We start from the raw sequence: 14031 nt of genomic DNA, 5'->3' as shown, positions 1-14031 counted from the left end.
CTTCTTTATAAAAATAAATTCCTTTCCACCACTACTAATTGCTAAACAATAGATGTGTCTTTGTTTGTTGAAGTCTAACTCTGAATTTGGAGGCTGTTTCTTTGAATTATTCTAGTGAGCTAAGAGAACCATATTAATTTAAGCCTTCTGAATAATTTCAACTTAGCTTAGAAAACCAGAAACAAAAGAAAACAAAACAATCATCTTGGGCCTACAGCAAGTAAAAGCAAGAAAAACCAGGTTATCTAAAAGTCATCATCAGGCAAATTTTTTTTTTTTTAAGATTTTATTTATTTATTTGTCAGAGAGAGAGGGAGAGAGAGCGAGCACAGGCAGACAGAATGGCAGGCAGAGGTAGAAGCAGGCTCCCTGCCGAGCAAGGAGCCCGATGTGGGACTTGATCCCAGGACACTGGGATCATGACCTGAGCCGAAGGCAGCTGCTTAACCAACTGAGCCACCCAGGCGTCCCTATCATCAGGCAAATTTTAACCTGCAATTCACTTCCTTCAACTATAAAGTGATTTAGTTCAATTCCAGAAAAATTTAAAAGGATAACTTAATTAAAGGAATATAGAAATTTGTAAGACAGAAGGGTTTACATTTAATTTTTAAAAAGATTTTAAAGTTTTAATCTTGTTAAATTGTGGCTAAATATATGTTACTATTTTACCCATTTTTAAGTGTACATTTTGTGGCATTAAGTATATTCGCATTATTGTGCAACTATCACCACCATCCACCTCTAGAACTCTTTTATCTTCCCCAACTCAAAGTCCATATCCATTAAACACTAACTCCCTTTCCTCCAGGCAACCAACACACTATTCCTTCTCTATGAATTTGACCATTTCAGGTACCTCATAAAAATAGCAGAATCACACAATATTTGTCCTTTTGTGGCTGGCTTATTTCATTTGGTATAACGTCTTCAAAGTTCACCTATGTTATAGCATGTGTCCTAATTTCCTTTCTATTTAAGACTGAGTAATATTCTATGGAGTATATATACTAAATTTTGTTTATCCATTTGTTGTTCGATACAATTTTTTTCCTTAAAGATTTATTTATTTCAGGGAAGGGGGGGGCCCAATGCAGGGCTCCATCCCAAGACCCTGAGATCATGTCCTTAGCTGAAATCAAGAGTCAGATGCCCAACCAACTGAGCCACCCAGGCGCCCTGGTTATACAAGTTTTTAAAGCCCAACTGTAACATTTTAGGATCTTTAAGGTAAAACTCACAAAATTAGTAAAGGGCCCAAAGAAGACAACTACTGTTTCCAGAGTTACTTCTCACTTTGTCATGAGTAACAAAGCTTTATTAAAGTTAATAGTCTGGTACAATATTAAAAAAAAAATTAACTCCTTGGTCCTTCTTGATGTGACTTAAACAATGTTGTAGCTTCAGTTTTCTCGTATGAGAAAGGAGAGGAATGAACATTTCTATTCTTTTGTCATTGGGAGTAATCAGGAAGAGGGTGGGGAGATGCCAGGTGCTGTCCAATCTTAATCCATGATGTAAGCATAATCAGTTCCATTTCTGCAAATGAAGAAACGGCATCTCAGAGGTATTAAGTAGCTTACCTTCAGTCACACAGTAAGTACAAGACTTGGGATATCTGTGTATTTCTGATTCCAATGTTCACACTCACCCCCTGTATCTTGATACCTCAAGATGAAGGGTACAAGAGGTAAGAGTGGAAGAAATGGACATAAAATAATTCATTTAACTCTGAGTTGATTATCTGAATGCAGTACTGTTGACAGCTAAAAGGGGGGAAAATGTAGGTGGTTTCCCCATGTTCCTATGGATATTTCAGGAAACACCACTTTACTTTTTTCCAGAACTCAAGGTGTGATGACTTTATGCCACCTCAACACAGTATCTCCAAAACTAAATATTTAAATTATTTGGATGACATTTCCACAATAGAAACCTAATTCTGGCAACAATGAAAGTTAGCTCATTCAGAAAGTCAGATTATGTCTGCCCTCCCTAGTATAGATTTGAAAAAAAAAAAAAAAGTATTCTCTTTTTCTGGAACAGATTCCTAAGGCACAATGATTTACATTAGTACTTTATATATCTGGAAGTATGAATTTTTAAAATTTATTTGAGAGAGAAAGTGAGAGAGAGAGAGGGAGACAGATCACAAAGAGGGAGGAGAGGGAGAAACAGGCTCCCGCTGAGCAGGGAGCCCACAGTGGGGCTTGATCCCAGGACCACAGGATCACAACCTAAGCCGAAGGCAGATGCCCAATCAACTGAGCCAACAGGGCACCCCCTTTACTATAACCTCTTTTTTACTTTTAGGGAAAAGTACGTATCCAAACCACAAATGCTTGGCAGATCCACACTTGTTTTCCGCACTTCTGATATAAGGTGGCCAGAATTACACAAGCTTGGTGGGACACAGGACAAGTGTGTTGAATAAGGGATGGGCAAATATTTATTACACATTTTCATCACAGCACTGGAATAGACACTGTGTGAGAATATTAAAAAATTCACAAATATTAAGTTCCATAGATGTTTTTAAACTTATCTGAAAAGATTGGTTCTCACAACCAAAAGCAAAAAATTTAAAGACTTGTTTCTGCTAGGGAATAATTTTTGTAAAGAAGTATTAGCTTTTGAGCTTAGACAGATTTCAGATTTTTCTTCAATTCATAGAGATTCAACAGGTAACTACGATAAGGAGATAACCATTTCTCTTCTATAGATTATCAGAGGTCTATTCACAGAAAATTGTGTGTCACAGCAAAAGAGATTTACATGACACGTTCCTACTCTTACATTGCCAGAATCCGTTCATCAGCATCCTTTGAGGGCATAAAACAGTTTATTACCTCTACAATAAAAAACATGAAAATGATTAACTCAAGGCTCTTCTCAGTAGTGTTATACAAATCCCCAACATTTAATCCAATTTAGCCTCACATCCTGTCTCTTAATACCCATGATGATATTTAAAATATGCTCTCCAAAAAAGATTCTGTATATCAATTCCTTTTTCTGATACAAGGGCCAACTTCAAAAAAAGGAAAACGAGATTATAACCACAGGTTGTTGGTTGTAATTACCAAAATGTATAAATAAGGAAACATATGTATAATCTTTATATATTGTAATTTGATATATTTATAATTTTATATACTTTATACATAAAATATAAATTTTTATATTTATAATTTTAAATATAAATTATAATATGCACTTTGTATACATATAAGTACATATGAAATAATTTTGTTATATTTAATAAATTTTACATATTATATATAAAATAAATTTTTAAAATAGTCAAATTATTGTTAAGCTTTAGAGTTAGTAACAGTTTGTTAAAGTTACCACAGGCTCTAGTTTGCTAATGTACCTAAAGAAATAACAGATTATAGCATGGAGAAAAACGTATTCCCACAAAGATTAATGGATTCCAAGGAGTGGTGATTTATAACATAAAAAGGTGATGCAACCTTAACTGGAGATCTGTAACAACCATGCGTGGACTCTTATATGAGTGATGTGGACCTCCCAATCTGGCAGCACAGCCATACATTTAAGAAGATACACCTCCTGCTTCAGAGGCATGGTAGTATATACTATTTAATGTCAGGTATGAACTTAAAAATAAGGGCTTTATTTTTACATGTGATCCACAAAAAAAGGAATTTGGGGGAAAAGTTAGGCCTCATAAAACTCTACTATGCTGGAAAGACAATCGTCAAGAGAGTCTCATTGATGACTACCTCAGAGATACTGGTTGCTTTGAAAAGAGGGAAACTTCCAGGCTAAATTCTATAACTAACGTGTTCGTCATGACTTGCAAACTGTCATATTTGTTCAGTTTTTGTATAGGAAGAGAAACAAAGTTATTAGGGTCAATAAGAGTGGTTGTAAGTTTAAACGTCTATCCAGTATTATTTTGACTTAAAAGTTTTCCAAAGAATCAATATCTTTCAGAAACAACACAGCACAGAAGGTAGAGGGTGGGGGATGGACATAGATTGGATGGACCAATCTATGCACAAAGGAAATAGCTGTAAAGTTGTTGCCCACCGACTTTGAGTCCTTGGCCTTGGATTTTCTTTCTTTGGTATCTAACTATGGAAAACCAATAAAACAAGGCAGTTGCATACAAAGCACCGACATGTCACGCCAAACCCTTCTTTAAGTATGTTGGTTAAATCAGCACTTCGATATTTAAGTTCTAACTCCATGAAAGATTATTTATGAGTTCATTTACTCCACATGCTTGAGAAGTCTAATCATATCTGATTACACTGAAAACTACAAAGATATTACGGGTAGCCTACACCAGAACCTCAGCACACCACTGTCTATAAAGACACTCAACAGCAGCACTGATTTAAACTGATTATTTTCTGAAGCCTGTACTCAAAGATCACTTGTTAATTACTGCAAAATGATGAGACCTTCAAAGTAGGCTACGCATTAGCTGGAAAGACGGTCAATAACAATGACTTCTTTAAAGAATCTGGGCTGTAAAGTTGATATATATTTGGAGGAACTCATGTCTCTTCGTGTAGATAACGTGCACAATGCACTTCTTTCAATATGTAATGTAAAAGGTAGGAAACAGGTGTCTTCACTCTTACAGTGTCCCACTAAATTACCACTCAACTCAAATTAAGGATGTGTCAACAGCTAATAAAACACTATTCCAGTAAGACCAAAATGCACAGAGTTCAAAGGTTAACTATCCAAGCAAACATATGCCTTAACACCAATGACCTAACTTAATCAACAGTAAACTGGGTTATAAAACTGAAAAGAAGTACACTACAACATAGCAATAGTTCAATTTTAATTAGGAATTTGAGTTAATCAAGCTACATGTAAATTTTAAATTTTACTAGTAAATACAAAAGTCAGGGATGCAAATCTAATACGATCTGAGATCTATAAAGGAAGAACATAAAGAACGCTCTCCCACATTCATTTTCAGTTTTTATAAGTAAACTCTACTTACAAACCTTCAATATATATTAAAATAGCAAAAAAAATAAATAAATAAAAATAAAAATAAAATAGCACCTTATACACGTTGAATTGAGGCCAATAGGTCCTTCGTTTAAAAGAAGTTTAATGTGTACTTCCTTGGCATTTAACTTTTTTTCAACTTTTCAAACATCAGTTTAATGTGATAAACACAGTGCAATTCACTCCCCATTGTTTTCTTTTTAAATAAACAAAGCAGCTGGAAACAGAAACATTACACTATTCCAGTCACACGTACGGGAACACAGGTGTTTATACTGATGAAAAAAAATCAAATGGTGAAACCATGCCCCTGATAGTTTTTTTCCCCCTACTAATAAAAACCACAAAAGCCAAAAGATTTCAAATTCAAGTTGGAACACGATTTTAAACTAGCGAAGCACTAGTAGCATGATCACTTAACACGGTCTTCTAGCACTTTTGCTTCCACGATAAAGGAGTCCCCGAGAAAGCTTAAATACGGAGATGCCTGTAAAAACAGGTGCAGATGCTAACAGTCGTTAGAAGAGCAGGGACCAAAGTAGTACTAGGCAATGGACAGCGAACTCTTAGAAGTCTGGGGTTATCCTCTGGCTCAACACCTGAAAAACCCTAAGGGTTGCTGAGAATCAAGACGCAGCAACAAGGTACTGGGAGCAGATACTTAAAGGACATGAGGAGAGCGAGACACTTTAACTGCAGGTGGGGAAAATGAGACAGAAAGATCAGTACAAGTTGGCAGGCCAGCAGTAAAAGAAAGCAAGTCTTTCAAATTTGGCGCAGCCCACGAAGCTAGCTTGAGGCCCAAGCCAGCTGAAGTCCTAATCAACGGGCAAGAGGGAGAAACTGAGGCGGAGGGAGCAGCCAGATTCCCTAACAGGACCTGGCCCCAAACATGAAAGTCGAGAGACAATCCGGCTTTGCCTGGGGGTGAGAGGGACTGCAGCAAGCTCAGGACTCGGTAGACAGACAACCACCCAGACAGGGGGAACCGGTTTGGGCAGGGGCTGCGAGAGCGTTCCCGCCTGCGCATGCGCCCTATCCCCTCCGCCACAGCTCCCCCTCCCCCCAATCACGGCTCCCCTCAGAACCCGGCTCGTCGAGGGAGGTGAGCGCAGTCTGGCCGGCCCAGCCCCGCGGGATGAGAACACAGCCGGGCCCCCAGCAGGGGCTGTCACAGGATTCCCCGGGGCTTGGTGGATAGGAGGATGGGAGGAGGAGGGGAAACGCGGCCCTACCCGACCCGCCGTCTCCTCCTCCGCCGCCCGCCGTTCGCCGTCCGGGAGGCTCCGCCGCCTGGGCCTCCCCAGCCGCCTTGCCCCCGCCCTCCCCGCCCCCTACTCACGTGAGAACCGCTTCTTCCGCCCTCCGCCCCGCCTCCCGCCCCTCCTCATAGGCCTGCGGCGAAGCCGAGCAGCCCCATTGGCCCAACAGCAGGCGGCGAGGGCGTACTTCCTTTCCTCGAAGCTCCACCTGGGCTTTTACCCTGCCACGGGAGTCTGCGCCTGCGCCGAGTCTGCGCTCCTGAAGGTGGGGTAACGCTGCGCTCTGTATTTGGACTCGGTCGGGCCGCGGCTGTGACTGCTTCAGGGACTGGAAGCAGGATGACAGGGGACAGGGGAATCAGGCTAGCTAGCACCTGTTAGCGCCTAAAAGGAGGTATCCATGCAAAGACAACTGGTGCTACAGCAAGAAATCCGCTCATCTTTCACGTTCAAGTGCTGTTTCAAAAGCAGCCCTTAACAGCGTTACTCGACTCACTTGGCCTTTATTGAAGGCGTGCATTGCGATAGGTCCTTTTATGGGTATCTCATTTGGCCTTACCACAAAATCGAGAATGTTCGATTTTTCTCATTTTATAAAGGAGTCCAGTCTAAGTAACAATTCAGTCCAAAAGCCAAAAACGTTTGCCTCAAGTCCACGGGCCACTGGCTGCAACACAGTTGCCTTGAGGTACTTGAGACACAAAGAACAGACCAGAAATAAACAAGTTTGTTTCAGTGTCACCTGAAGAGGGGCTGAAATTTTATCTTAAAATCATTCAAAAGTAGGGCACCTGGCTGGCTCACTCCTAGAGTATGTGACTCTTGATCTCGGGGTTGTGAGCTCAAGCCCCACATTGGGTTTAGAGGTTTTTTAAAAATCTAAAAAAAAAAAAAAAAAAAAAAAAAATCATTCAAAAGTGATCTATAGAGCAAAAGCAATAAAATGAGATTTAAAGTCCTGAATGACTTTACAATGTAGTTGGTAACAGAAACAATGGCTACTAAAGGTGCTAGTAAGTTATGACAACTTATAAAATATACAGCCTATCCCTTACTCTTCCTTTTTCTTTATTAAAATAGCCTATGCTCTTTTCCTGGTGAATGAGTCATGTAATGTTTTCCTGTGGATAATGTATCCAAATAACCGGAGAAAACACAAAAATGTTGTGCTCTGTTGCAGTCCTCTATGTGACTTCTCTACTATTACAATAGACTTGGCTGCACTCCCGCAGGAAAATAGCTTTGTTCTTTTTCTCCTTATACAGTTACATAATAATACACACCCATTTTAAAGTAGTAATATCAAATAATAGATGCAGTATTAGGAAATCTTCTGAAGTCTTGAAGCATTTTTAATATTTTGTTGACTATACATTCATGTATTCTTTGATTCATTATGTATACCCCAAATATATATGTAAATCTTAATATAAGCTTTTTTAATAAAATTTTATTACAGATTCAGTACAGTATGCCTTGGAGAATAGAAAACAGAGACAAGCTACAGTAAAAAATAAAACATCACATTCCCACCACCAATGTTAATACCGTAATGCAGATCCTTGTGTGCCAACATAGTTTTTCAGAATGAGATCACATGGTTTAGCAATCTGCTTTATTCAATTAACAATATCCACCTTATCATTTCAGTATATTTTCCCCACATCCAATTCCCAGATTACATCCAATTTTCTTTCAACCTAAAAATATTTTTACAGTTGGCTTTCCCAAATCATGTAATATTTCAATTGTTTTCCTCTCATCTATTATCTACTATAGTCAAATATCTAGTTAACTGAAATATATATATATATATTTTTTTAAAAGATTTTATTTATTTATTTGTCAGGGACAGAGGGAGAGAGAGCGAGCGAGCACAGGCAGACAGAGAGTCAGGCAGAGGCAGAGGGAGAAGCAGGTTCCCTGCCGAGCAAGGAGCCCGATGTGGGACTTGATCCCAGGACACTGGGATCATGACCTGAGCCGAAGGCAGCCACTTAACCAACTGAGCCACCCAGGCGTCCCTGAAATATATTTTTTTAAAGCTAGTTTTCCTAAATCAGTATCCAATCCAGGGCCACACACTACATCTGGTTGTTCCATCCCTTAAGTATTTTTTTACTCTAGCACTTAAGAAAAATACTAAGATACAGGCTTACTGAAGAAATCAGGCCACTTGAGTGCAAAATTTCCCACTCTCTGGATTTGAATGATTGCTTCCCCAAAAGGTTATTGAATTTGTTCCTCTAGACCTGGTATTTCCTGGAAACTAAAAGTTCTGTTTCAAGGCTCAATAGATTAATGTGGTAAGTTAGAGCCAAAATGGGAAAATCCATGAATGCTAAAATGAAAAAAAAAAAAAAAAAAAAAAAAAAAAAAAGGAAATTCAATCTATACATCCAAGGATGCCCTCAGACACTTTTAAGGACAGTGCCAATTTCAGATCTGGATTTTCTAAAAGATCATTCTGGTAGAAGTAGAAAAGGCAAAACAGGGTAAATGGAACGTTTAGAGGCCACCTAAGATCAGAAAGATTTGAACTAAGGCAGAACAAAGGGGATGGGGTTGGAGGGAACAGGGTTCAAGAGATATTTGAAAAAGAAATATATTCAAGCTTGCTGATCTTCTGCCTGCTCAAACCTGATTTTGAGCCCTTCTAGTGAATTTGTCATTTCTGCTATTGTACTTTTTAACTTCAGAATTTTATTTTGGTTCCTTTCATAATTTCTATATCTTTAATACTATTTCCATTTTTTTCTCATAGCTTTTCTGACTTTATCTATGTTTCCTTTTAGCTCAGTGAGCAACTTCCAGACAGTTGGTTTAAAGTCTTTGTCTAGTAAGTCAGATGTCTCCTCTTCCTCAGGGATGGTTTCTGTGGATTTATTTCATTCCTCTGAACAGGCCATACTTTCCTATTTATATGCCTTTTGATTTTTTGCCAAAAAATGGACATTTGAATCTTATAATGTGATAACTGTGGAAATAAGATTCTCCCCCATCCTAGGGGTTGTTGGTTTTGTTTTTTTGTTTGTTTGTTTTTATTGTTGAAGGATATCTCTGTACCAGGGATCAGGATCAGCCTAAGGTGAAAGGTCAACATCTTCTCAGTTCTTTTCTGAGCCTTCATCTTTTCCTGGTTATACACATTGGCTTTCTAATTTTCCCTATGTAAGTGGTTGCTTCTGAATGTCCTAATCCTTAAATGTCTGACTCCCAAATGGGGTAAAAGGGAAAACAAACACACAAAACAGGAGCTGTTCCTTCAAATCCCATAGAAACCAGCTCAGCCTATGGAGGTTGAAACAAAGGCAGCCACTCTGCGCCTGAATCTCAGAACTCAAAAGGAGCAATAAGCAATCAAAATACAGAACCCAGGTATTTGGTGAACAAGATTCTTATTTCCCACCACAGCTCCAGCAAGCCACACCAGGATGTAAATATGGCTGCTGGCCACATGGCTGAAGGGTAGGAAACAGGGGGGTGTTATCATTCTAGAGGCTGACACTGACTGAAACTAACCTCAATTTACCAACCAGGCTTTCTCCTGGAAGACGCAAGAATTCAAATAGACTCCAGAGTTCCAAAATAGTTACTTCAGTTTCTGCCAGTACAACTGTTGTCTAGGTAGAGAGATGGCTTCCTTGTGCTTCCTACTACATCTGAGGAACAGAAAGAAAAGAAAAAAAGAAATGTGAATGGTGAATAGAGTCTAAGGGATCTGTGGGACACTATCAAGAGAAACATACCACTGTGGGAATCCCAGAAGAAGAGAGAAAGGGGAGAAAGAATGATAATCAGAGGCGCCTGGGTGGCTCAGTTGGTTAAGTGTCTGACTCTTCATTTCTGCTCAGGTCATGATCTGAGGATCCTGGGATTGAGCCTTACATAGGGCTCCACACTCAGCACATAGTCTGCTTGAGATTCTCTCTATCCCCCCACTTTTCCCTCCTTTCCTACACTTGCGTGCACACTGTCTTTCTCTAAGATAAATGAATAAATCTTAAAAAAAAAAAAAAAACTGTAGAAAGCCAAAGAAAAGAGAGACTCTTGAAAGCAGCAAAAGAGAAGTGATTCTTCACATACAAAGAAGCCTCAATAAGATTATCACCCAAATTCTCATCTTAAACCTTGGAGGCCAGAAAGCAGTAGGTTCATAATAATCAATGTGCTGAAAGGAAAAAAAAAAATAAACTCGATAAAGAATTCTGTATCTGGGGCGCCTGGGTGGCTCAGTGGGTTAAGCCGCTGCCTTCGGCTCAGGTCATGCTCTCAGGGTCCTGGAATCGAGTCCCGCATCAGGCTCTCTGCTCAGTAGGGAGCCTGCTTCCCTCTCTCTCTCTCTCTGCCTGCCTCTGTGTCTACTTGTGATCTCTCTCTGTCAAATAAATAAATAAAATCTTAAAAAAAAAAAAAAAAGAATTCCGTATCTGGCAAAACTGTGCTTAGCGCGCCTGGGTGGCTCACTGGGTTAAGGCTCTGCCTCTGGCTCAGGTCATGATCTCAGGGTTCTGGGATCGAGCCCCATATCTGGCTCTCTGCTCAGCAGGGAGCCTGCTTCCTCCTCTCTGCCTGCTTCTCTGCCTACTTGTGATCTCTGTCTGTCAAATAAATAAATTCTTTTAAAAATCTTTAAAAAAAAATCTTTAAAAAAACGAGGGAGAAATTAATCTGATTTTTAAAAAGCTAAGGGAGTTTGCCAATAAACCTGGCCATCAGAAGTGCTATAGGCAATCCTTCAGGTTGAAATGAAAGGATGCTCAACGGTAACTTGAAGCCATAGGAAGAAATAAAGATCTCTAGTAAAGATAAATGTGTGGGGAATTATAAAAGTATTATTATAATTACAGTTTGTAACTCCCCTTTTTATTTCCTTTATGATTTAAAAGACAAGTGCATTAGGATATTAATCTATGTTATTGGGCACCGAGTATATAAAGACATAATCTGTAAAATCAATAACAGAAAGAAGGGGCAGAACTATACGAGAGGTTTTGTATGCTATTAAAGTTGGTATCAATTAAATTAGGTTATTATAATTCTTTGGTGTTAAATGCAATTCCCATGACAACCACAAAGAAAATATTTATAGAATATTTGCAAAAGGAAATAAGAGGTGAATTAAAAGTTTTCACTAAAAAAAATAAAATAAACACAGAAAAGGACAGTAATAAAAGAAATGAAAGGCACAAAGGCCTATAGAAAAGAAATAGCAAAATGGCAGAAATAAACCATCCTCAGCAGTAATTACTTAAAATGTAAATGGTGTAAACTCTTCAATCAAAGACAGATATGAGCAGAATGGATTAAAAAAAAGAAAAGTTCCAACCATCCATAGAAAAGACTCACTTTAGACCCAAAGATACAAATAGGTTTAAAGTGAAAGAATTTTTAAAAAGCTATTGCAGGGGGGGCGCCTGGGTGGCTCAGTGGGTTAAAGCCTCTGCCTTCCGCTCAGGTCATGATCCCTGGGTCCTGGGATCGAGCCCATGTCAGACTCTTTGCTTAGCGGGGAGCCTGCAACCTCCTCTCTCTCTCTCTGCCTGCTTCTCTGCCTACTTGTGATCTCAGTCTGTCAAATAAATAAATAAAATCTTAAAAAAAAAAAAAAAGCTATTGCAGGGGCTCCTGCTGGCGTTAGTCAGTATAGCATGCAACTCTTTATCTCAGGGGCGTAAGTTTGATTCCCGTGTTGGGCCAAGAGCTTACTTCAAAAAAAATTTTTAAAGTTCCATATAAATAGTAATCTAAGAGAGTGGGTGATTATACTAACGTCATACAAAATAGACTGTAAATCCAAAAAACTGGTTACAAGAGACAAAGAAGGACACTTTTTATTAATAAAAGGTTCAATGAAGCAAGATCATATAAAGATTATAAACATTGGGGTGCCTGGGTGGCTCAGTCATTAAGCGTCTGCCTTCGGCTCAAGTCATGATCCCAGCATCCTGGGATCAAGCCCCACATCGTCCTGGGATCGAGCCCCATATTGGACTTCCTGCTCGGTGGGAAGCCCTCTCCAGCTTCCCTTGCTTGTATTCCCTCTTTCACTGTCTGTCAAATAAAAAATCTTTAAAAAAAATTACAAACATTAATATACCTGGTAAGAGACCCTCAAAATATATGAAGAAAAAATGACCAGAAGTAAAGGGAAGAATAAAAAGTTCTACAATAACAGTTGGAAACTTCAGTACTCCACTTTCAATCATGAATAGAACAACCAGATAGAAGTTAAGTTAGGAAACAGAGAACTTGGAAGATCATGCTAAAACAACTAAGCCTAACAGATATGTACAGAAAAGTCCACCCAACAATAGCAGAATACACATTCTTTTTACATTCACATGGAATATTCTCCTGGATAGACCATATAATTAGGCCACAAAACAAGCCTCAATAGATTTTAAAGGATAGGTATCAGACAATGTATCTTCTCCGACCATAATGGAATGAAGTCAGAAATCAGTAACATAAATAAATGTAAATTACACAACATGCTTTTAAACAACCAATAGGTCAAAGAAGAAATCAAAAGGGAAATTAGACCATATGTTAGAAACAAAAGAAAATGATGACACAACATACCAAAACTGATAGGATGCAATGAAGGCACTGATTAGAGGGAAAATTATAACTGAAAATGGCTACATTAAAAAAGAAGAAAGATCTCAAAAATAATACCCTAACTTTATACCTTAAAACAAGAAAAATTAGAAAATAAACCTAAAGCTAGCAGAGGGAAAGAAAGAAAACAGATGAGAGTGGAAATAAACTAGAGAACAAAAAAGAGAAAAATCAATGAAACCAAAAACTGTTTCTTTGAAAAAAACAACAAAAGCAACAGATCTTTAAGGAAATAACTAAAATCAGAAATGAAAGTGGATATCACTTCTGACATTCTAGAAATAAAAGGATTATAAAAGAATGCTGTGAACAACTGTAAGCCAACAAATTAAGTAACCTAGAAAAGAAAACAAATTCCTTGAAACACACCAGCTATTTAAACTGATTCAAAAGAAATAGAAAATCTCAGCACACATAACAAGAGATTGAGTGAGTAATCAAAAACTCCCAAAAAAGAACAGTCCTGTCCCAGATGACCGCCAGTGAAATGTACCAAACATTTATTTATTTATTAAAGATTTATTTATTTATTTATTTGAGAGAGAAAGAGACATGACCTGAGTCAAAGGCAGCTGCTTAATCCACTGAGCCACCCAGGTGCCCCGAAATGTACTAAACATTAAATGAATAACACCAATCCTCCTCAAATTCTTCCAAAAAAATTAAAGAGGAAATAGTTCTTAACTCATTCTATGAGGTCCTCATTATCCCGATACTAAAGCCAAATAAAGTCATCGTTAGTAAGTTTAGACTGGTATTTCCTATGAATATAGATGCTAAAATCCTCAACAACATTTAAGTTAATCAAATCCAACAACATATTAAAAGGATTATTCTCCATGTCCAAGTGAGATTTATCACAGGAATGCAGGGTGGTTCAACAAAAAATCAATCAATGTAATATATCACATTAATGAAACCAAGAGAAGAAAAACACGTGATCATCTCAATGGATGCAGAAAAGGCATCTGACAAACTATAATGCTTTTCATAATAAAACCTCATAAAACTAATTTTAGAGGGAAAATTCCTCAACATGATAAAGGTATTTGTTAAAAACCCACACTGAACACCATACTCAATAATTTAGCTACCCCCCTATGATCAGGAACAAGTTAAAGATGTCTCCTTTCACTGCTGC

The 14031-nt window shown here is 38.2% G+C and overlaps 1 protein-coding gene across 2 annotated transcripts in view; it reads right to left on the bottom strand.

The window, feature by feature from the left end:
- The window catches only part of LOC111145651 (RAB GTPase activating protein 1), a 153944-nt gene extending 147647 nt beyond the window's left edge, over positions 1–6297 (bottom strand). Inside the window, exon 1 of one of the 2 annotated variants that reach the window (XM_022500721.1) lies at positions 6240–6297. The gene's annotated coding sequence lies outside the window, so the exon portion shown is untranslated. Of the gene's footprint in view, positions 1–5058; positions 5114–6239 lie in introns of those variants that run through there. The other variant, XM_022500720.1, reaches the window with a different exon arrangement.
- Between the last annotated feature and the right edge of the window lie 7734 nt (positions 6298–14031).

This window comes from Enhydra lutris, unplaced genomic scaffold, assembly GCF_002288905.1.
Source record: "Enhydra lutris kenyoni isolate GAN:26980312 unplaced genomic scaffold, ASM228890v2 scaffoldscaffold13, whole genome shotgun sequence".
NCBI lineage: Eukaryota > Metazoa > Chordata > Mammalia > Carnivora > Mustelidae > Enhydra > Enhydra lutris.
This window is presented reverse-complemented; position numbering and strand designations above follow the sequence as displayed.